This window comes from Pleurodeles waltl, chromosome 4_1 (assembly GCF_031143425.1).
Source record: "Pleurodeles waltl isolate 20211129_DDA chromosome 4_1, aPleWal1.hap1.20221129, whole genome shotgun sequence".
Classification (NCBI taxonomy): Eukaryota; Metazoa; Chordata; class Amphibia; order Caudata; family Salamandridae; genus Pleurodeles; species Pleurodeles waltl.
In genome coordinates, this window is record NC_090442.1 from 584,156,492 (window position 1) to 584,182,478 (window position 25,987).

Here is a 25,987-nt window from a genome sequence, read left to right on the forward strand (position 1 = left end):
AATCAGTGCTTCTGCCCTCAGGGGCCTACTCATACTGTCCCATGCCCTGGGTACCAGGGTACCCTTTTAATAGGGCCTTACAGTGATATGTAAGAGTGTATCTAATTGTGCCAAGCATCACAAAAGATTTAGGGAAAGAGCTCTGGCCCAGGGAACCTGGTTAGCTGGGGCCTTGGGCACTACCAACTTCTAGTTCACAACAACATCAGGCAAAAAGTGAGGACTAACCATGCAAAAAGAGGCATCCTCTCATTGGTGCCAAATTGCACATCCTGATTTGGGAATCCCTATCAAGGTTTGGATAGTAAAGGCAATTTCTCCAAAACTGGTGGGGTGTAGGGAAAGTAATTTATCATTGGCAAAATATTTTCATCAGGGAGGAATAAAAGGGCACATCTTTGCAAGTGCATTTGCACTTAGTTTAAGATTTCCCCACAAAGAAATATACACATGTGCAAATGTTTTCACAAAGTGTGTCTTGAATTAAATTAGCATCAAGTTAACTTAATGGCAGCCACAAATCACTTAAGGTGGATTAGTTACCTACTGAACAGCTAAGCCTTCTGTCTATTATTATTTATAATTCATTTCTCCGTTACAACTGCATCACAAATCCCCATAAATCATTACATATCACAGTTTTGCCGTTTAACCTTTTACAGTACTCTGTGATATCTGACATTTGGTCAATTTTGACTGATGCATTATCCTCTTAATTTGTTTCTAATGTGCAGGCTCTTAAGCTTACTCCAACAACAGAGCAAATAGACTCTGAAACTATAGGCAGGTAGAACATTCTCAGGAAAATGAACATTTATTTACAGCCTTTTCGGCCAGATGTACAACTGTTTTTAGCAGTCACAAATGGAGATTCAGCCTATTTGCAACCGCTAAAACGTCCTCTGGATTGTACTAATTCTATTTTGTGAGTTGTAACCTATTACCAGCTCGCACAATATGGTGTGGGAGTTACTGTTAGGAAGGGGCATGCCAAGGCCATCCCTTCCTGACAATGAGTTGCAGGGGGATGTACAATTGTTTTGTGACCAGAATGCAGTTGCAAAACACTCACTGTTTACCACCTACATCAAGTAGGTGGTAAGCCAGTCGCAAACAGGAAGAGGCCCACAGAAGACTCCTTCCTTTTTGTGAATGGTAGGGAAAATGTTTTTTTAAGAGCAGGCTGTGGTCCCACGGGCTGCTGGCTACCCTTAAAAAATGAAACACATCCCGAAAGCAAAACGTGCCGTATTTCAAATAAAAAAGTCCTTTTATTTAAGTGCAAACCCCAGCAGGCCACCATCCCTGTGTTATTGCCCATTCCCAATTAATTGCAAATTGAGACCTGCTTCATGAATATTGACGAGGCAGGACAATTGCAACCCCATTGGGAATAGCTAAATGAGACACATTAGTACATTTCCTTTTGGGGTCGCAAAAGGAAATGGTAATATATCTGTCCCTTTGTCCCCTCGCCTGCACTTTTAGAAATTTCTTCGACACACAAATACATTAAGGAAATTAACTTAATACTTGTATAAATTCATCGCCTGCATATATACTGCAAAATTAAAGTTTCACAGGACGCATTATAGATGATGACATAAGTGCGATACCACTTTCTTTTTGGCGTGTATACTAAAATGCTTCAATTTATTTGAGCCTGGGTACTTTTCACCTGTCCTGAATGCTGATTGTCTTACTGCTGATGACAAAAATAGTTATTTCTAATAGTTACAGGTACCTGAGCATGTGCAACAAGAGTACGTACCTCACAAGGTTCAGAAGGGAATAGGAGAGAGACTAAAACTAGATATCCAGAGAGCAGGCTCAAGTTAAAGATCTCATATATTCTACGCCTTCAAGAAGGTGTCTGAGGGAGAAGCCCACATGTACAAAAGCACGTATATTTTTCATAAATTGTACCTAGGTGAAAAACAGAATTGTGGGTGGAATCCATTCATAATCTCTGGCTATATGTTGCTTGGCCTTTCAGTGCAATTCATGTTTGAACTACAATAATAGAAACGTCAATATTATATCACAAATAACTGGTGAATTCTTCCAAGGCAACATGGAAATGTGGATTAGTATGATGTGTCTTGGTTTTAGAACGGCCAAATGTGATGACTGGTGTCAGTGTGGTGGACTGGCTCGTGCACTGTGGGGGTAGAATGCGCATCTAGAGACTGTAGCCAGCCCCGTTCTTCGTCTGCTTTGATCTGCTACGGATGCTGACACTGGTAAAAGGAAAAGGAAGAACACCAGAATCTAGAGGGATCACTGCGCAGGTTTCTTTCAACCAGCGTACCTTCGCACTGCACCTGCAGCCCACCCTCTACCGTGAGTAACCCCTCTGACCTAGCGTTTCACTGAAAAGAGTCACATCCCAATGGTTCCAGCTCTTGAGTACTTCAAGTACACCTGGTAGCCAGAGAAAGAGAAGCAGAGTACGGGATGTGAATAGAAAGTAAGAGTTCATTTTTCCTTTGCCACACATATGGAATATGTGTAGATAAAGTGGGATTTCGAACCCTAATGCACCATCCTGCGTCTTTATTCAAAGAAGCAACCACAATAATAATCTCTCAATACGAATGGGAAGTAAGCGCAAGTTGTATAAACGTTAATGCCAGACTGAGTTGGTATTCGCATAGAGAAGATAGCTGGTTTGGTGGCTGGTAATTGATGCATGTGTTAGTTTACAGTTTTAAAATATTGCGCGTACTACAATGATGTGAACTAAATGGAGGTGACAGCAAATGAAAGGCCAGTAGAATTCCCTAAAGGAGGAAGGGATAATGAACTACTGATAGTTACAGCATTAATGGTTCGGATAGAAGTTAAAAGAGGCAGCTGTTGGTTTATGAATAGATACTCTGAAGCTTACGATTTTATAGGACATCACATAGGATGTCTGTACTTTTGCAAGAAGCAGGCAAGCATTACAACGAGGAAAAACTATTACAAAGTTAGGGGGGACATCTAGGAAAAAGGTAATGCATTGGGGGGCGGGAGGGGGCTGGGAAATCTGTTGGCGATATATGAAACAATTGTGAACATCAACCAAATTAGTGGAAAATGGAGTAGGAAATGGTAATGATGGCAGAATGCTGAAGAACTACGCCGGCGACTGGAACACAGGCAGAATGCTTGGCTGCCTGATGACCGCCTTAACATTCAAATCTCATGGTGCTTTACCCAGCAGTTTTTGATGGGTGATGATAAGTAATTTCCAGTGTATTTCATGTTATTATTTTTTTTCTTTTACTTAGGATATCTGCTCAGTTAAATATTGTATACCATCAGTACTCGCATGTATCGATGGGAGATTACAAAAATAAATAATAAAATAATTCCCTGTAAAATAATATCGTTCACCACTGTGCATTCAGAAAAATAGTACGTGTTAAATTGTTTCTTGAGACTATGGCCTAGATTTACAAGAAAGTAACACATCGGTCCCAATGTGCAATTTTTCTTGCGCCACCCCTGTCCTACCTAACGAAACCATGGTTGCTCTATATTTACAGTACAGTGCACCATGGCGCTGGTTTCCACAATAGCATCATAAGTTTGCTGGATTAGCGTGCAGCAAAGCACTAGGGAGGCCCATAGGTTATATGGGCACGTCACTTTAACACCTGCGCCGAGAAGTCATAAAAATGATGGAAAAAATGTCACAGTAAATTCTTGTAAATTTCACTGCGCCATTTTTTGCGCCCTACCTGCGTGGGAACGCCCACCCTGCATTCATTATTTCTGGTGCAGGTATAATGTGGCGCAAATGGATTACAAAGTGGCGCAGTGCTAACATTGTTCCACTTTGTAAATGTGGCGCTAGAGAAATGGCCTTCATAACGCCACTAGTGTGGTGCAAGGAGGCTCAAGGGCCTTGTAAATCTGGCCCTATGTATGATTAGCAAACAATATTCAATTAAAAGAACATAAAAGACCATACGTTTACACACTATTAATTTGTACTGAACAAAATCAAGTACCATAAGTTTTCATTGAGATGGGGTGGTCTATTCTTATAGAACTGATACGGAAAAGCTACAAATGCAGAATGGCATCAGGAAAACGTTACTGATGCAGGATCTAGAAAACATACTGTGGCTACCCTTGTTGGTCAGCTTGAAATTTGGGAATAAGGATCTCCATTAAACTCCGCAAACTAGCAAATAACTATATAATACAGCAGTGCAACTCAAAAAGAAGACGCCTTCGCAAGACATAGAAGCAGCAACATATATATATATATATATATATATGATAACTAGTGATTTTATCTGAAATCATAAATACTCTGGACATCCTAGTACAGGATAGGATTTTTTGCATCCTTGTGGATGTAATCAACCATACTAAAGATGAGGATGCACAGAATAGGCCTCAGGAATCTATTTTTCTATTGAAAGATTTTGTAGATCGAGGGATATTAGAAAGTGTATCTTTTTGCGTGGTCACTCAATTTTTTTGCTGGCTGGTATTGCTTTTTCTATTAACATTGAGTAATTCCCAAATAACATATTTAAATGTACAGTAAGGCCATAGCGCATGGTGCCTCTGCACAAGACAAAAAGACACCTTTATACATGAATGATACATTTTCATACAAAATGTCAAATCACCCCTGTTGGAATTTCCCATTAAAAAAAGGAGTACACTGTTCCAATATATATATACATTTTTTTATATATATACACAAATATAAATGCAGGGTGGACAAAGTCAGTGATTTCAGGAGAGCCCTCAACCATCCATTAGGATGTCAAGTTTCATCACTGGGCAGTCTCCTCATCAGACCGGTGCTGCAATGTCTGGCAGACCACCCCGGAGTCGGTGGTGGTACTCAACCGAAATTTAGTGTTAGCAAAGTGGGGTCTGAGATGGAAACTGACTATGAAAAAACAAAAGGAGAGGAAAGTAGGTTAAAATTGGCTTTGAACCTCTAGCATCACAATTTCAATAGATCAGCAGAAAGGTTCAAGTCAAGATTAAAACATAGAGGGAGTGAGATACGGGGAATGATGTCCCACTACACTCCATACAAGGGAAAAGGTAGTAAACCTAGTCCTAACGTATCATGGTCCACATATTTCGCGTCTTAACGGTCATAAAAATGATCCAATGACTCTTCATCAGGACCCTAAATCTACTTCTCCTATTTAATAGTATGTTTATAAGTGCTGGGAGGTCACTCACTGCATGAAGACTAGTCGTCAACGTCGATTTGGTCAATCAGTCACCCATCCCACAGTGAAGGATAGACATCATAGGAACGCGCAAGCCTCTAAACCTCAGAAGAATTATTCGGTCTCCTGCCGGTCCTGCGTATAAACCTGCCCGCCTGGGCAGGGCCCCGCCTTTAATTTTATATATATATTGGAACAGTGTACTCCTTTTTTTATACGTTTATGCCTTGGGAGACCGTACACTGGACCAGAATTCTCCCAGTCCCTCTCTTTGTTTTATTGGATTTTCCCATTTGCAATTCTCAGTCAACCCCACAATGTAGCTACATGACCAGGCAGACTCCCTGGCCCAGGCCTGAAAGTTAATGACTGACAGGTCACAGAGTGGGTAACACTTAGCCAGCTGCCAAACACCAAGCTAGGATCAGTTCCCACGGATAGGCGCCCTGGAGACTGGCCCCAATAAAACGCAAATGGCCACAGGGACATATGCATTCCCAAACCACCATAAAGGTAGATGCCACATGTAGTTATGTACACTTAGCCAATCAGGACATGGCACACACACAGCACAGTCTGCTAGACTCTACTGGACTTTACTGGACTCCTGCTCTGCTGTGCCTGACCTACTATCAGCTGCCTTCCTTGCCTGGGATTGAGAAGACCTGGATCTGAGTCTCTACATCCTCAGAACCAAAGTGACTACAAGGGCTAGTTGACTTGCCTTCTGTTCTGAAATCTCAGGGATATCAAAGACTTCCCTTCCATCTAAAAACAGCCCCTCTAGAAAGAAGACTATGAGCCTGATTACGAGTTTGGCTATTCGTCGACCGCCATGGAGCAAAGACTGCTGCGGTCCTGCCGGCACTGCCAGGCAACATAGGCCAACATGGTCACAAGGCACCACAAAGATGCCGGCAACACACCAGTATCACATATACAAATACAACTCACACACTCACATTCCTCACAAGCCATGGACTGTCACATTCAACAGACATATGTATCGATGTGACATGGAAAACTAACAACACTCCCAGTAAACAGGCCTCCAATGGACACACAAATCACTCACATTGCAACACAATGGGAGGACAATGTGGTGCACAATAGACAGAGAGACAAACAGACAAACCTCATTATGCAAACATAACCTGCACAATTGGGATGGGGCTGCACTGGGACACCTATCACTTACTTGCACAAGCCTATAAAACAAGATTCATGCATGAAATGGCCCTACATGTATCTCAGGGACAAACAATACTAGACCCAAATTACATGTGTTAGACCTGACAGCTTTAGGGTGGTCATCCCCCAATTTATTGCCTGCTCCCTCCACTTTTCTGACTCTGTTTCTACTGATTTTAGGACTCTGTGCACCTTACAACTGCTAACTAGTGCTACAGTGCATATGCTCTCTCCCTTAAACATCGTAACATTGGTTCATTCCCAATTGGCATATTTGATTTACTTGTAAGTTCCTAGTCAAGTGCACTAAATGTACCCAGGGCCTGTAAATTGAATGCTACTAGTGTGCCTGCAGCACTGCTTGTGCACCCACATAAGTAATCCCTTAACCATGTCTCAGGCCTGCCATTGCAAGTCCTCTGTGTGCAGTTTCACTAAAAACTTCAACTTGGCATTTGAAAGTACTTGCCAAGCAGTAAAATCCCCTTTTTTACATATAAGTCACCCCTAAGGTAGGCCCTAGGAACCCCATAGGGCAGGGTGATATAGGCAGGACATATACATGAGTGTTTTAAATGGCCAGATAGTGGAAAACTCCTAAACTACTGTGAAGCCTGCTCTCTTCATATGATAACATTAGGGCTACCCTCATATACTGTTTGAGAGGTAGATTCTGATCAGAAAGGAGCAACCAGGTCATATTTAGTATGGCCAGAATGGTAATGGAAAATCCTGCTTATTGGTGAGGTAGGATTCTTTAGAAATGTTACTTTTAGAAAGTAAGCATTTCTCTGCACTTAAGATCCATCTGTGCCTTACAGCCTGTCTCCAATCAATGTCTGGGCTGGGCTGGTTGACAGCTTCCTTGTACATTTCACCAAGACAACCACAAACACAGGACACTTAGTCACACCTGAACTCATCTGCATACTGAATGGATCTTCCTGGGCTGGAAAGGTGGAGGGCCGGGCACATTTCAAAGGCTAGTGGCCTGCCCTCACACAATGGACTGCCAAACCCCCTACTTGCACCCTGGCAGACAGACCTGTAAATAAAGGGGACCATGTGCACTTCAAAACCACTCTTTGAAGTCCCTCCCACTTTGTAGGGATTTTGGGGTATATAAACTGGGTCTCTGACCCCACCAAATTATACACTTCTGGAGCTGAACCTACAACCTTCCAAGAGGAACTGCCTGGCTCCCCAAATGACTTATCTGGACTGCTTTGCTGGGAAGGACTGCTGCCCTGCTGTTGTGCCCTGCTGCCCTCTAACTTTGCTGAGAAGTGCTCCCCAAGGGCTTGAATTGTGCTTGACTCCTGTTTTCTGAAGTCTCAGAGCCAAAAATACTTCATTTCTTCAGGAAACTCCTTGTGCGCCAAAAATCAACGCACAGCCTGCTGGAAATGATGCACCGCCATTTTGCAACCGAGAAATCGTCTCACAGCTGAGCCAGAATGACGCGCTCTGACTTCCCGAGTGAAGAATCAACGCAGCGCCTGCAGTGCGAAAGAAGATTTGACGCATCACCTATAAGATCGATGCAACACCTGTGACTTCTACCTGCATGCCCAGGATTTTCACACATCATCCCCTGGGCATCAAAAAGATCCCCACATCACAGTGAGGAACAAAGGCTGCACACCGAAAATTGACGCAAAGCCCCTTGCAACATAGAAAGAAATGACGCATCGTCTGTGCGGCATCAGAAAATCCAAAACACGCCCTATTTTTCAATGCATCTCCTCCTCTGCAGTCTCCGTGGGTGTTATTAGTGACACAAACCAGGTACTTAATGTAAGCAAGAGAAGACTGTTGATTTCTAAGATTTAAGACTCTTTTTAATCTTTCAAAAGTGATATCTCAACTTGAGCTTATTGAATCTTTATTGTTTTGACCTTAATTTAACCAGAAAATGTCATATATTTTTCTAAAACTATGTGGTGTATTTTTGTTGTGTTTTCATTGTGTTACTGTATGATTTATTGCACAAATACTTTACACATTGCCTTCTAAGTGAAGCCTAACTGCTCAGTGCCAAGCTACTAGAGGGTGGTCACAGGATAGTTTTGATTGTGTGTGACTTACCCTGACTAGGACTGTGGTCCCTATTTGGACAGGGGTGTATACCTCTGCCAATTAGAGACCCCATTTCTACAACATGCCCATCTGCACAATGTGAAACTGCAAGTCAGTGAAGCACATACAACTCCAACTGTATGGGATATACCTCCACAGTAACCAGCTGCAAGATACACACGCTCCATGGACACATACACAGTCAATTGTAAACAAATGTAACACAAATGAACACACTCCATGTCTGCACAAACAAAACCATAGCTGACACACATCAGATGAATGCATGAGCCATATCAGAGGGTGTTGTATAGCCATTTTAGTTATAGCTCCATGCATGTTATTTTAACATACTAGGCCTGCCGCTTTGCACTTTAACCTAGACTAATTTTATTTGGCTTCGCTTTATTTTTATTATAATAGCAACTTCTACGGTCTTGTTTTATTTCTCTCTATCTAACTGTTTTTGCCTAGGCCAGCACTCTGTTCTCAAAGAAGACATTCTTGCTCACTCTGTGCTTCTTCCAAGGATGCAGCAAGATAGGTTGCTGGTGAACGTGGTATAAGTTTAGTCTCTGACATTCATAGAAAATACACATCCTTACGTAGGGACATTTTCTCAGAACATCATCTGTTTTATTATAAAATCAATTTCCTGTCCCTTACACGTTAACTGGAGATTCCAGCCAGGGAACCACGACTGTATGCTGATTGCTGAATGCTTCGATACAGCTGCTTATGCAGACTTCAGGCCTTTGCTCAGGTATGACGGATTATGTCGTCCCAGAGGAACCTGAAGGGCAGAATTAGAGCTTAGGTAGGAATTAATCTATTGACTGTAGTGACAATATGGTAACGTTATTTCTATGCTTTACAATCCTTGTCACAATTTTAATCCTGTCATGCTGTATTGTCCTGGTTATTGCAGCCCACGCTTTGATATCTAAGATGCAGTCACTTCATTAAAAGTATTACTGAAACATATTCTGCCTCTGTTTGTCATTGTATGGATGAGACTAATGTAACTGAGAGAAACAGATAAGGCCTGAGTGACCACAGCTTCCCTGAGAAACCAGTTATGTCATGTGCTCATCTGCCCAATCATCCCTGCCCTTGAGTAGAGATGAGTCTCTGCTAGTTAGCCAGAGCAGAACCCGGATTGGAGCGACAGGCGTCACCTGTAGTGGGTCGGAATCAGTCTCCCACACTGCAGACGATTCTGCCGCTCGAAATCAAGTAGTCTCATTAGAATAATGTTAGCCTATGCAACAAGGGAACACGTCTAACACCACACATGCTCACATTGGACAACACAGGATGACATACTTACCATAACAAACAGAACGCAATGCCATGACAACACCATTGCATTCACACCCACGTATCTATACACTCAACATACACCCTTGTGTTGGGGATACCAGCACTGCCCACAAAGTCGAATATTGCAAACAACAGCAAACGGAACAGCAAGCAGGCTCAAACACACACACACCAATAGGCAGACAACACAAGTTAATAAGGAATAACAGCAAGATAGTAAAGAAATTGCAGGACAAATGTGCACCCAAAAACTAACTGTTTTGGGGTTATTTAACAATAAATGTCAAAAGTCCAAGACCATAGGCCAGTCCATTTATTTGTCCATAATAACACAGTATTCTGCCAACACTTAACTCCTAACTGCCATGGAACCTCCACAGTGAGGGGCATCAAGTGGGAAGGCAGGCACCTCACGAATAGTCCTTTGGGGGTCAGATTTGGGAGGGGGTGGTCTGCCTTTGGAAGGGGTGGGCTGCTTCTTGGGGTAGAGAGGTATGGGTGCTTACAGGAAGGGCAGGGTGGGCCATGGAGGTGGACGAGAGGGCCTGGTAGGTGGGTGGAGGCCTCTTGGGTTTGGGATGGAGTGGAGGGAACAGGGGAATGGCATGCTCAAACATAAATAATTTCTTAACACAAGGCCATCAGAAGGTGGTGCGATTTGGATGTTGAGGGAGTGGTTGTGTATTGTGTTGGTGTGGGTGTTGTGGGTGCATGCTTCTGGGAGGTATGCTTGTGTTTGGTTGGTATGGTGCTTGTGGTAGATATCTGAGGGTCTGTTGAGATGTGTCTTCAGGTACGCTGGGTGTGGTGGGTGTGTCACTGACTTTTGGTGCAGTACCTGTGGGTGTGCTGGATGCAGTGTGTGTAATGCTGTGGGTAGCAGGGGTGTCTTGGGAGGGAGTGACTGTTTTTGCGTCTGTGGGTGGTTATTTGCTTGTGTTTGTGTGTGCTGCTCTTGTGTGTTGATGTGGATGCATGCAGATCTGTCTGTGCACTTTGGCTAGGTAGGGGAAGGGGCGATTTGGATTGGTAGAGGGAGGTAGAGGGGGGACATCAGTAAGGAGGCCAGAGCCTAAAAAGATGTTTGTAGGCCAGCCATTGCACCATGAATTTCTTCCTGTCTGTTGTAGCTGAGTTGCCAATCCCTGGATGGCACTCACAATGCCTGACTGACTCACAGAGATACTTCTCAGGAGGTCAATAGCCTCCTCACTCAGGGCAGCAGGGGTAACAGGGGCTAGGGTGGAGGTTCCTGCAGTAAAGACAATGCCCACCTTCTTGGGTGATCAGGCATGGCCAACTGGGTGGGGAGCTACAGGGAGGGAGGTAATACAGTGGGGGTGGCAGACAAAGATGGTACAGGGGGATGCCCGATGGGTCTGCCACCACTAGGGAATGTCCACTGGAGGAAGAATTTGATGATGGTGAGGATGTCCCAGTTTCCCCAGTGGCACTCTTCAGGCCCTCGAGACCACTGGGTCATTCTTTGTCAGTGGTATCTTGACCCAAGGTCCTGTGGCCAGATACTTCCCCACTCGGCAGTGCCCTGTTTCCTTCAATTGCTGGTGCTAATTCTGAAAATACAAAGAGGAATAGGGTCTCAATTGTCCATGATCACACTTGAAAAAAAGTTAGTGATTAGCAAACATTACCTGGCTATCAAGTGGGCCCCAGCAAATCTCTACCTGAGGGGCCCCTACATGTACCATACCTTATGCATGCATGACATATGAACTGTCAACAATTCCCCACATGAAATATATGGTCTCAGACAACTGCAATTGTGTGGCTGAAGTTGTGCAATCACAATAACCATTCAACAAGTAGGAGACCCCATCAGCCTCAAACCTTTACCCCATGGAGTAGACCTCAGTTGCCAGTTGGCATACAATAGAAGGGCAATGCCAAATGCATTTCCACAGATCCCACACAAGGTCATGCACGCATCTATTTGTCACCTACATAATGACCCAACAGTAAGAAATGAGGCTCCAAAATCCTGCCATGTTGATGACAACAGTAAAATAGCTAGGAGAAGGTGACATGGACATACCCATGTCACACTGGAAACATATCAACAATGCACATTTCACCAAGTGAAATTTGTCCCAATAGAGTCATGGGGTAGCTTGAATTTTGCTCAGATAGGCCACACAGATAAGCATGGAAATGGACACTCTAGACATCATGTACAATATGTCAGACAGGGAAGTCCCCAAAATCCACAACAAAATGAATCAGCAAGCCCCAGGTTAATCATCACTAATTTCGGGCACCCTCTTACAATGAAATACTCTGAGTGCATCAATAGACACCGTTAGTCTTTTGGATGGTGGAGTGTGAGAAAACAGGGCTGATTGCAGAGGCCCCCTAACTTTTTGCCCCCATTTTCCAATTGTTGCTGGTGTTTTCCTGACTCTGATGGTGCCCTGGGTACTGCTAACCAGTCCCAGGGCCTGTGCTCTGTGTAAAATGGATATGCAAATTAGGCTAATTATAATTGGCTAAGTTAACCTACCTATAAGTCCCTAGTATATGGTAGGGCATGTAGGTTTAGGGACCACAGCATAGGTAGTGCACCCATAGGTGCACTGCTGAGGTGCCCAGTGTCATTTTAAAGGCAGGCATGCCTTGCTGGCTGCTTTTAAATTAAAGTTATATGCAAATTCGACTTTAGAATTAAAAGTAGTTCCAAAGTCTTAAATTACCTTATTTTTACATATAAGTCACCCCTAAGGTGTGCCCTATGTTCCCCTAGGGCTGGGTGCCATGTAACTATAAGCAGGGACCTTATAAAAATAGTTTTATAAGCCCTGGTGAGGAAAAAACTGCCAAATTTGTTTTTCCCTCATTGTAGTAAATGGCCTTCATAGGCTAGAATGGGGAGACTTTATTTTAATTTTTAAAGTTTCCTTAAATGATGCATACCAAGAGTTTGGTATCAAATTAATTGTTGTAATAAATCCCACGACTTCCAGTTGTTGGATTTAATATAACTTGTTCAGGCAAAGAGTTCTAAACTTTACCTAAAAAGTTGCCAATTTCAGCCCTGCATTGTTTTTGCAGCTGTGCTCTGATTGGCCAGCCTTTAGCAGCTTGGCCAATCTGCCTTGATGAGGTGTGAAGTGGCCTGGCTTCACACAAAGGAATGTGCCTCTGGGAGGGAATCTCCCCTTAGCAGATGGTGAGGCAGGAAGGGGGAGGGCAGCCAAACTGGTCTTCAAAGGCAGAGAAGGACATTTGGAGCAACCAGCAACACCCCCACATCCTGAAACCCCAGACAACTAGGTGCCCCCTTGATTAGATTAGGAGAGGGCAGGAGAGGGGTGTGTTTATTATTTTTAGCCACACCAGTGGGTGGACTCAGCCAGATGTAACCTCCAAAAATCAGATTCAGCCATGATGGATTTTTGGAGAATGTTGCCTCCTGGGATGGATTTTTGACACACTTCCCAGGAAGTGGTCATCACAGGGGGAAGGACCCTGCACCTGATTGGAGAACCAGGACTCCCCCCCCTGCTTTTCACCCAGGAGCAAGGATAAAACTGGCAGACCTGCACCCACACCTCAGTTCCCTACCACATCCAACAAGGAAGAACAACAGAAGAAGAAGGACTACCCTGCTGGACCCCTGGCCTGCACCTGGAACCTGCACTCAGAAGGACTGCACCAGCTGCACACTTGGGCTTCACCACAGGAAGGACTTTGCTTGGCTTCAACTGGTTCAAGGAGGGACTCCCTGTTTGCTACAGGTGAAAAATTGCTAACCAGAGTCCCCTGCACCAACTCCTGAAGAAAGCGACCAACTGACCACTGTCCAGTGGCCAAAAAGGAGTTTGTGCCAGGTGCATTCTGGGAGTTGTAGTCCGCTCCCCCCAAGGACCATCTCAGAACTTCTGGACCCTTGGGGTGAGCTGTGGACCCCAAAAGTTTGGAGAAGTTTCGACAACTTTTGTAAAAAAGCTCCATAGAGGGACCGACCTGCCGTGGCAACTCTAGCCGGCCTGCCTCAACCGCGACCCGGCCTGATTTGCTGGTTTGTCCTGGTAAAGAAAAATCTCAGAAAAAGAGACTATGGGCCTGATTACAACTTTGGAGGAGGTGTTAATCCGTCCCAAATGTGACGGATATACCACCAGCCGTATTACGAGTTCCATAGAATATAATGGACTCGTAATACGGCTGGTGGTATATCCGTCACTTTACCGTCACTTTTGGGACGGATTAACACCTCCTCCAAAGTTGTAATCAGGCCCTAAGTCCGAAGGTAAAAAGTTGACTGGGACCTCCCAGCCAGCGTATCCGAGGAGGGCTCCATGGACGTCGGATCAAGATCCAGGTTTACCCCGGTCAAAGGATTTTCACCTCGAAAAAACGACTAAGTCCGAAGGTAAAAATCTCCACCGAGGATTCCAGCATCGCGTATCTGGAGAAGGGCTCCAGGAGGTCGGATTGGACTGGCAGGTTCGTCCCGCTGAGGAAAATCTTCAAAAAAGAGACTGAGTGTGAAGGTAAACTTTTAACCGAGGCCTCCCGCGACCTGTAGCCGAGCAGGGCTCCATCGTGGTCGGCCTGAAACTTTGACTTTGCCCCGGTCGAGGTGCAACCAGATGACCCAATTGCTTTTTGTTTCTAGGCGCTAAAAAACAATAATTCTTTAAAAATTCATATCTCCGGTTCCCCTTATCCGATTTTATTTGTTTTGGTGTCATTTTAAAGATAAAAATATAATCTATTTTTATAAATTGGTTCTGGATTTTTAAACTGTTTCCTGTGTTTTATTTATTTACTGTTTTGTGATATTTGAATGCTTTACACTCTGTCTCCTAAGTTAAGCCTTGACGCTCGTTGCCAAGCTACCAAGGGTTGAGCTGGAGTTAATTTACTGAGACCTAACTGGACCTTAGTGGAGGTTAGTGGCCTATTGCTAAGCGTAGGTACCTACCTGCCCTTACCAATAACCCATTTTCCACCATTTTTGGTGAACAGTGGTGGGATCCTGTACTTGTGTTCAGTATCACGTTACAGTTTTAAGTAAAACAAATTAAAAATCCTTTAAATTGTCCTAGTGCAAATATTTTTTTACATTTTTCATTTGGATTAATTTCAATTATTGAATTTTTTTGATTTTTCTAAATTCTTGTTTCCAATTTTTGCAAAACGTTTTTGTTGACACAAATCTAGGGGACCATGGAGCTTGATCTGGCTAGCCTACCCACATTGACAGTAGTCCAGCTTAGGGGGTTGTGTACTGAAAGAGGGTTGCCTGCAACCACTGACCTCAGGAAGCATGTCCTGATCAAATCCCTGACAGCATGGGCTGGGGCCCAAAAGGTAGACCCAGAGGAAGCTCCAGAGGAGGGAGAAGTAGGGGAGGATGCTAGTTCTAACCACTCAGGGGAGGGAGGGCATCTGAGCCTAAGTGAGGATGAGGAAGACCGGTCCTCATTACATACAGTCACTGGGGGCAGACCCAAAGCTAGTTGGGGGAAGGGGGTCCCTTCAGGAGGAGAGAACCTGTCCCTCAGAGAAAGAGAGCTGGAGGCCCAGCTAGCTTTTATAGCTTTGGAAGCACAGAAGCTGGCCCTAGAAAAGAAGAAGTGGGCAAAGAAAGAGAAAAGAGATGGTGGCAGCGACAGAGAAGTTGAGGTGCCCATGGGTGGGGGGGTTTGCCCCAGACTACCCAAGGGGGTGGTTCCTGCTTATGTAGAGGGGGATGATATAGACAAGTGGCTGGAGGCCTTTGAGAGGGCACTCCAAATGAGAAGGGTTAGGCCTCAATACTGGGGTTACCTTTTGTGGGAGTTGGTCCCCAACTCAGGGAGGGATAGGCTTCTGACCTTAAGGGGGGAGGAGACAGATTCATACCCTAGTATGAAGAGGTGCATAACCAAGAAGTTTGGTCTCACCCCAGAGCAGTATATGATGAAGTTCAGGGACACCCAGAAGGTCAGTACCCAGTCTTGGGTTGACTTTGTAGACACCTCACTTAAGGCACTAGAGGGCTGGATTATTGGTAACAAAGTAAACATGTATGAGGGGTTATACAATCTGATCATGAGTGAGCACATCTTGACCAATTGTACCCAAGAAAGGTTACGCCAGCATCTAGTGGAGTCCAAGCTGACCAACCCTAGAGAGCTAGGGGAGGCAGCTGATGAGTGGTTGAGAACCAGGGTGGTTGTCAAGTCCCAGGGGGGAAACTCCAAGAAGGGGGGGTCAGGTCCCCAAAAACCTAAGGAGGGAGGTGGTACGCCCACCACAGAGACTCCCTCTGTACCCCAGAACCCTAAGAAGGAGGAGAGTAAATCCCACTCCCACTCTGACAAGCAGAGACAGGGAGACCCAGGGTTAAAAAAGCTCTTGGACAGTAAGGCTTGCTTTGACTGTCAGCAGACAGGTCACTTCAGAGGAGATGCAGCCTGTCCAAAGAAGGTGGTTAGCACTGGGCTGTCCAGTGTAGCCATGGAGGAGGACTCCTCAGATGATGAAGTCCTCCTAGCATTGAGCTGGAAGACAGGACCAGATGGTAAGCTGGTGATCCCTGAGGGTGGGAGTAGGCACTTCCACCCCATTGAGGTGAATGGGATCCCTACCACTGGCCTGAGAGACACCTGTGCCAGTCACACTATGGTAAGTGACCGGTTAGTGACCCCAGACATGTATGTACCAGGAGAGACCTGGAAAGTCAGGATAGCCACAGGGGAGGTCACATCCAAACCTGTAGCCATAGTGCCCCTAGAGAGGGAGGGTATCCTTGACTGGTTTAAGGTGGTAGTCAGTGCTGACCTTCCCCTAGATTATATCCTGGGCAATTACCTCCCAGAGGTGAGTCTGGTCTCTACAGTTAGGAGACAGAGGTCCCCAAGAAAAGGAAAGAAGAAAAGGAAGGGTAGGCCACTCTTAAAGAGAGTTCCAGGGAGCCAAAGGCCTTCTGCCCCAGTAGGAGGGGAGCCCAGAGATGGCACTCGTGAGGCCTCACCTGACCCCAAGGAAGTCCTGAGTAGTCAGGCAGCTGTCCAGATGCAAGGTGTTGCCCCTGCACTGACAGAAGGGAGAGTGGAAGGAGGGTGTCTGCCACAGGAGGTGGTAGCCCCCCACTCTAGACAGCAAGAGGGGTGCCAGGACCCCACAGTTGCCCCTAAAGCAGCTCAGCCACCTGTCAGTGGAGAGCTTAGGGTGTGGTTCTGGGTACTGACAGCTGTCAGTAGCCCCTGCTGGGTGCTAGCCTTCCTAGCAGCACTGCACTTGGTCTGGGAGGCAGACCCCAGGGCCAAAAGCAAAGTAGGCCCCCTGACCCTGTTGGTCATGGTGGGGTTGCTCAAGTGTTGGGTGACCTCTTTGGGTAAGCTAGGTGTTGCCCTAGCAAAGTTAGGAGTAGGGGAGGTGGGCACCTCACTACCCAAGTTGGCAGAGAGAGAGGAGGAAGGCCCCCCTAGAGGGAAGTTTCAGTTTGAGATGGGTCCTTTCACTGTTGGGATGGATTCACTACCCAGAGGGAGTGGCCATGGCAGGAGGATGTAAGGCAGAGTAGGCCCTGCAAAGGGACTGCCAGTTTTCTTCACTGTCTTCTCACCTAACAAGCCAGGAAGACTCTCCCAGGGTTGGGCTGAGTCTCCTGGGTGTGTGGGCTGGGGGGGGCTTGTGTGAGAAAACAGGGCTGATTGCAGAGGCCCCCTAACTTTTTGCCCCCATTTTCCAATTTTTGCTGGTGTTTTCCTGACTCTGATGGTGCCCTGGGTACTGCTAACCAGTCCCAGGGCCTGTGCTCTGTGTAAAATGGATATGCAAATTAGGCTAATTATAATTGGCTAAGTTAACCTACCTATAAGTCCCTAGTATATGGTAGGGAATGTAGGTTTAGGGACCACAGCATAGGTAGTGCACCCATAGGTGCACTGCTGAGGTGCCCAGTGTCATTTTAAAAGCAGGCCTGCCTTGCTGGCTGCTTTTAAATTAAAGTTATATGCAAATTCGACTTTGGAATTAAAAGTAGTTCCAAAGTCTTAAACTACCTTATTTTTACATATAAGTCACCCCTAAGGTGTGCCTTATGTTCCCCTAGGGCTGGGTGCCATGTAACTATAAGCAGGGACCTTATAAAAATAGTTTTATAAGCCCTGGTGAGGAAAAAACTGCCACATTTTTTTTTCCCTCATTGTAGTAAATGGCCTTCATAGGCTAGAATGGGGAGACTTTATTTTAATTTTTAAAGTCTCCTTAAATGATGCATACCAAGAGTTTGGTATCAAATTAATTGTTCTAATAAATCCTACAACTTCCAGTTGTGAGATTTAATATAACTTGTTCAGGCAAAGAGTTCTAAACTTTACCTAAAAAGTTGCCAATTTCAGCCCTGCATTGTTTTTGCAGCTGTGCTCTGATTGGCCAGCCTTTAGCAGCTTGGCCAAGCTGCCTTGATGAGGTGTGAAGTGGCCTGGCTTCACACAAAGGAATGTGCCTGTGGGAGGGAATCTCCCCTCAGCAGATGGTGAGGCAGGAAGGGGGAGGGCTGCCAAACTGGTCTTCAAAGGCAGAGAAAGACATTTGGAGCAACCAGCAACACCCCCACATCCTGCAACCCCAGACAACTAGGTGCCCCCTTGATTAGATTAGGAGAGGGCAGGAGAGGGGTGTGTTTATGATTTTTAGCCACACCAGTGGGTGGGCTTAGCCAGATGTAACCTCCAAAAATCAGATTCAGCCATGATGGATTTTTGGAGAATGTTGCCTCCTGGGATGGACTTTTGCCACACTTCCCAGGAAGTGGTCATCACAGGCGGAAGTACCCTGCACCTGATTGGAGAACCAGGACCCCCCTGCTTTTCACCCAGGAGCAAGGATAAAACTGGCAGACCTGCACCCACACCTCAGTTCCCTACCACATCCAACAAGGAAGAACAACAGAAGAAGAAGGACTACCGTGCTGGACCCCTGGCCTGCACCTGGAACCTGCACTCAGAAGGACTGCACCAGCTGCACACTTGGGCTTCACCACAAGAAGGACTTTGCCTGGCTTTAACTGGTTCAAGGAGGGACTCCCTGTTTGCTACAGGTGAAAAATTGCTAACCAGAGTCCCCTGCACCAACTCCTGAAGAAAGCGACCAGCTGACCACTGTCCAGTGGCCAAAAAGGAGTTTGTGCCAGGTGCATTCTGGGAGTTGTAGTCCGCACCCCCCAAGGACCATCTCAGAACTTCTGGACCCTTGGGGTGAGCTGTGGACCCCAAAAGAACCTTAAAAGGACATCTGGGAGAAGCCCCAGAAGTTTGGAGAAGTTTGGACAACTTTTGTAAAAAAGCTCCATAGAGGGACCGACCTGCCGCGGCAACTCTAGCCGGCCTGCCTCAACCGCGACCCGGCCTGATTTGCTGGTTCCTCCCGGTAAAGAAAAATCTCAGAAAAAGAGACTAAGGCGGTCATTCTGACCGCGGCGGGTGGCGGTAGCCGCCCGCCATGCGGTTACCGCCATTTGGCTGCTCCGCGGTCAAAAGACTGCGGCGGCCATTCTGGCTTTCCCGCTGGGCCGGCGGGCACCCGCCAAAGGAGCGCCCGCCGGCCCAACGGGAAAGGCCCTGCAACACAGAGGCCAGCTCTGAATGGAGCCGGCGGTGTTGCAGGGGTGCGACGGGTGCAGTGGCACCCGTCGCGATTTTCACTGTCTGCAAAGCAGACAGTGAAAATCTCTATGGGGCCCTGTTAGGGGGCACCTGTACTGCCCATGCCAGTGGCATGGGCAGTGCAGGGGCCCCCAGGGGCCCCACGACACCCGTTCCCGCCATCCTGTTTCTGGCAGTAAGAACCGCCAGAACCAGGGTGGCCGGAAGGGGGTCGGAATACCCATGGCGGCGCTGCAAGCAGCGCCTCCGTGGAGGATTCCCTGGGCCAGGGGAAAACCGGCGGGAAACCGCCGGTTCCCCTTTTCTGACCGCGGCTTTACCGTCGCGATCAGAATAGCCCTGGAAGCACCGCCAGCCTGTTGGCGGTGCTTCCGCGGTCCCCGGCCCTGGCGGTCATGGACCGCCAGGGTTGGAATGACCCTCTAAGTCCGAAGGTAAAAAGTTGACCGGGACCTCCCAGCCAGCGTAATCGAGGAGGGCTCCATGGACGTCGGATCAAGATCCAGGTTTACCCCGGTCGAAGGATTTTCACCTCGAAAAAACGACTAAGTCCGAAGGTAAAAATCTCCACCGAGGATTCCAGCATCACGTATCCGGAGAAGGGCTCCAGGAGGTCGGATTGGACTGGCAGGTTCTTCCCGCTGAAGAAAATCTTCAAAAAAGAGACTAAGGGGCTGATTCTAATTCTGGCGGGCGGCGGAGGCCGCCCGCCAGAATTCCGCCCCCATAATACCGCTCCGCGGTCAGAAGTCCGCAGAGGGTATTATGAGTTTTTCCCTGGGCTGGCGGGCGGTCTCCAAAAGACCGCCCGCCAGCCCAGGGAAAAACTCCCTTCCCACGAGGATGCCGGCTCGTAATCGAGCCGGCGGAGTGGGAAGGTGCGACGGGTGCAGTAGCACCCGTCGCGTATTTCAGTGTCTGCAAGGCAGACACTGAAATACCTTGCGGGGCCCTCTTACGGGGGCCCCTGCCGTGCCCATGCCATTGGCATGGGCACGGCAGGGGCCCCAGGGGCCCCGCGACCCCCCCTACCGCCATCCTGTTCATGGCGGCTTTCCCGCCATGAACAGGATGGCGGTAGGGGGGGTCAGAATCCTCATGGCTGCGGAGCGCGCTCCGCAGCCATGGAGGATTCAAACGAGCAGCGGAAAGTCGGCGGGAGACCGCTGACTTTCCGCTTCTGACCGCGGCTGAACCGCCGCGGTCAGAATGCTCGTTGGAGCACCGCCAGCCTGTTGGCGGTGCTCCCGTGGTCGGTGGCGGGTCAGAATGACCCCCTAAGTGTGAAGGTAAACTTTTAACCGAGGCCTCCCGCGACCTGTAGCCGAGCAGGTCTCCATCGCGATCGGCCTGAAACTTTGACTTTGCCCCGGTCGAGGTGCAACCAGATGACCCGATTGGCGCTTTTTGTTTCTAGGCGCTAAAAAACAATAATTCTTTAAAAATTCATTTGGATTTTTAAACTGTTTCCTGTGTTTTATTTAATTACTGTTTTGTGATATTTGAATGCTTTACACTCTGTCTCCTAAATTAAGCCTTGACGCTCGTTGCCAAGCTACCAAGGGTTGAGCTGGGGTTAATTTACTGAGACCTAACTGGACCTTAGTGGAGGTTAGTGGCCTATTGCTAAGCGTAGGTACCTACCTGCCCTTACCAATAACCCATTTTCCAACATGGAGATTTCCTGATAATTGCAAATACTTGTTGAAGGCCCTCAACATGTTGCTCCATTGGAAGCCACATCATTGTATCCATTATGGTCATGCAGAAAGGGATGCCAGTCTGTGGATGAATGCTTATACCCAAACACATGTCATTTCAACATAACTGCAAGTCACTCCATGATGCTGCCGACAGTCGGGGCACAAACCTTACCCATTACACATGTAGAGTGCACTTTTCCAAATGATGCCACATCAGGGGCATATATATTCACATTGTGGCTTTAAACATTGCATCTGCCTGTCATGGCCCTCATTGCTATTGCAGTTTTACATGCCAAATGACATGATGGGATGGGTGAGGGTATTTGTCAGCCAATAAACCATGGTGACACACTCCTGTTTGTGACACATGAAATGCCCCCCTGTTGTAAATGTACTATTCCACAGTTTGCCATGCACATTTATGTGGGGGTATGCAGACATCATCCCATCAACATAGGTGGGTCATGCATAAAACAGCAGCTTACAAATATTTTTCAAAAGAGAAAAGGACAGATGCTGACATGTAGGCAAAAGGAACGCTGGCAACAGTGATGGCACATAAATCATGTCAATGGACATTACCTACTTACCAAGGAAAAGTTGAAAAGTTTTGCCCTACAACTGCATCCAAAGCACAATGTAAGCTCTGTCACATGTATGCTGGACATCTTCATATTGCAGACTGCAGTAAGGCACCATCATCCATTATACACTGAAGACAACTAACCTCTGGGTGGCAGATGACTATATACACATTTGCAAAGACACATGGCTGAGGACAGTGATCCATCACCTACTCACCCTTAGCCTGCAACATTTAGGAATAGTGGTCTTCTGCAAAGAAATTACACATACTACAACAACAAATAGTAGTTGTTTGATCAACATACACAGCTGTTAGAAATGGGGTATTTGGTTAGCAGTCAGGTTACCACCTATCCAAGCAAGGACCTTCACTCTAGTCAGGGTAAGTCACACACAATCCAAATTGCCCTGTGCTCACCCTCTGGTAGCTTGGCACTGAGCAGTCAGGCTTAACTTAGAAGGCCATGTGTAAAGTATTTGTGCAATAAATCATGCAATAACACAGTATTAACACAACAAAAATACACCACACAGGTTTAGAAAAATATAGAATATTTATCTGAGTAAACAATCAAGATTTGATAAATACAAGTTGAAATATCAGTTTCAAGAGTTGCAAAATAGTCTTTAAATAAGAAACAGACACTTAGGGTGACATGTAGCAAACTTTTGCGAGTCGCAAATGGCCCGATTCGCAATTTGCGACCCCGCAAAATCGGAAATGGGATGCAAAAATCCCATTTCCGACTCGCAAAATGCAACGCGAGCCATTACCAAATTTGCAACCCCATTTTGCGACCCGCAAATTGGAAGTCGCAATTTGCGAGTCGCAAACCATATGCAATAGCAACTCGAAAATTTGCTACTAGTCGCAAAAAGCCCATTTTGCACTTCCAATTTACCACTAACTCAGAGCAGGTGATAACCATTACCAAAGTATAAAAGGAGACCCAGAAGGCATCTGGGTTACTCAAGATGGCGGAGATATATGTAATAGCAGTGAGGAGGAGAGCCCACGCCGCCCAGCAGTGGAGGAGGAGGAGCCAGAGACAGGAGGAGATATACAGAACAAGGCAGACACTTTTCCAACAAACTGAGGAGGAGATTTATGATAAATATAGACTCAGAAGCGCAGCTATACTAGATTTAATAGAATTACTCAAACCACAGCTACAATGCCAGACTGTGCGTGGCTGCGCCATCCCTACACATGTGCAAGTGCTATGCTCACTGCACCTCTTGGCCTCGGGTAGCTATCAGGGGGTCTTTGCTGTGGCAGGTGGGGTATCCCAAAGTGCACTGTCACGCTTCTTTAGGGCATTCCTAGACACCTTACTCACACACATGTCCAGATACATATACCTACCCAGGAATGAGGCAGAAATCAACAGCACCAAGTTGGAATTCTACAGGATTGCCAACTTCCCCCATGTCATAGGGTGTGTTGACGGGACACATATACAAATATGCCCTCCTGCAAACCTGGAATATCTGTTCCGCAATTGGAAGTGTACCCACTCACTCAATATTCAGGTGGTATGTGACGCCCATTATGTCATCACTGACATGGTTGCTAAATTTCCAGGCAGTACTCATGACTCCTACATTTTTAGGCACAGTGGGATACACCAACGCCTAGGACATGGGGAGTTTGGAGACGGATACCTCCTAGGTAGAGCTGAAAACACCTTGTAGACATACACACAGGTCAATGTGGAAACCATCCATGCCCAGCTAACATTGTACTTTTTGTGCCAAACAGGTGACAGTGCATATGCACTACGATCATGGATCCTTACCCCGTACTTTACACCCAGCAATGAGTCAGAGAGGCGATACAACAGTGCACATAAGAGGACCAGGAACATCATCGAACGTACATTTGGACTGCTGAAAGCAAGGTTCAGATGCCTCCACAGAAGTGGAGGTGCCCTCCAGTATACCCCAATAACAGCTTTCAAAATCGTTGTCACATGCGCTATACTGCACAACATTGCCACCAGACGTGGGCTACCTCTCACCCCTGAAGACCCTTATTCTGAGGATGAAGAGCAAGAGCTGCCATATCGCCATCATGGGGATAGGAGCATCGCAAATCTAGGCAGACTGAGACGGGAACACATTGCAAACCAATACTTTGGAAGGTACATGCTAACTTTTACCATACTCACCAATGTCACACACAAAGAGTCCATGTGTTAAGTGGAAAGAACAAGTGATTTAATAAGTGCAAACAAAAAAACTATATACAATTGGAACAGTTCAGGGGCTTTAATAGTCCACCTGGCACGGGACACATTGACGTCATGTGCCCCAACCCCAGGACTGTGTGGAGCTCAAACTCTACGGCGGGCTCGGCCAGCATGGCTGGTACTAGGGGGGTCAGCAGTGCCCTGCCTTGTGCTTCCACTGCGAAGCACCCTGGTGTCACCGGCAGAGACACTGCTGACAGTGGAGCCCTCCTCACTATCCTGTGGTGTGTCGCCTGTGCCCCTGGCCACCTGCTCTGCCTCCATTAAGTCTACTGCGTGGCTAAGACAGCCTAGTCCACGTGCCACGTCACTGGCAAAGTGGCCAATGTCCACTTGGAGGCTGACCGTGCGCCTAGAAAGACCTGTTGTGTTCACGGCCAGCCTTACAATTGAGGATGACATCCTGTCTAGGCGGTTCAGCAGCTGGCGGTCCCGACGCCGTGCACTCTCTGTCTGCATTAGCAGTACTGCCACTAGTTGACGCATGGAGAGTGCAAGGTCGCCCATGTGTGAACTTATCAGTTGCAACTCAGAATGTACTAGCTGCATGCTGTTTCCATGATTGCGCTCCATGCGCCGCAATGCCCCAGTAATCCTCCTTATTTCCTGTGTCTGCAGGCGCTGACCCGGTAGGAGTGCGGCCTCAGTATGAGAAATGGAGGCATCCCCTGACTCTGCCTGCCGCTGTGAGGATGGAGTTCCACGTCGCCTGCGACGCAGTGGAGGCCCTGTGACGTCTCCCGTGGCACTTTGGCTGGTACCTGGTGCAGGCTCCCACACCACTATTGCAACTGGTGTTTCGTGAGGGGACATGGGGTCGGTGGTGCAGGTCGCAGTGGTGGCTGGTCCTGTTCCCTCGTGTGTCTGCTGGCTGACCAGTGGCCCCTGGCTGCTTGGGCTGGTGGGGGTGTCTTGTGGGAGACCTGTGGGACATAGGGAACACACTGTCAGTATCTACTATCTGTTATCAACTTCCTAATAAACTGTTGCCTATAAACTGCCTACTTGACTACATTGCCCATAATGCACCATTTTGGTGTTTGCTACTCTGAAATGGAACTATTTTGGTTGTGCATGCTCCTGTGTCCAAGGTGGGTGGGGGTATGGCATTAATGAGGATACATGCATGTCACATGGTACTCACCGGTTGATGGTCCTGGCCCAGATGTGTCCAGCTCTCCTATCCCGCATACAGCCTCAGGCTCAAGGGTCTGCTCTACCCTTTCCTCCAGGGGTGTGGGTGGTGGTACTGTTGATGGTCCCCCTCCTGTGCCTCTCATCTCCCGGAGCCGCTATGCCACCCTCTCCTTGGTCCGGGAGCACATTTCGTACCACCTTTTCTTGAGTTCCTTAATACTCCGGTGGCTGACACCCAGGGAGTTGACTTTTTCCTGGATCTCCATCCATAGTCTCTTTTTCTCTGTCTCTGGCACGGTGAAGGCTGCCCTGCCAAACAACTGTTCATGGTGCTGACAACACTCCTCAGTCAACACCTCCAACTCTTTTTCTGCTAACTTCAGTTTCCTCTTCCTTGGCGTCTCTGCCATGGTTGCTGGAGCTCTGTGTGTTTGCAGTTGAAATGGGTGTGGTCCTCCCTCCTTCCAGGTGTATTTGTAAACTTACTGGCTGTGATGTCATCATCATGTGCCAGGAAGTGTTTTCCTGCATTCAATTTTCGGTACAGTCGCAATTTGCAAAATAAAAAAAAAGCGACCTCGCAAACAGCGGACTCGCTATCTGCGGTGCGACTCCATTTGCGAGTCGCAAATTGTCCTCGCGTTTTCTTCCTGCATTGCAGTTAGCGAGTCGGAAGTTGCGAGTCGCAAACAGTCGCAATTTGCGAGTCGCTAATTTTTCCCTACCTACATCTGACCCTTAATGCTTGATTTTTCAAAGTACCTGGTGTGCGTCAAAAATTGCACGCCCAAGGATCGTAGAGGAGGAGGTTGCTTGGAAAAAGAGAGGGTGTGCATCGGATTTTCCGGCACCCTCAGAAAATGTTTTGTTTCTTTTCCCACAACACGGGACTTGCG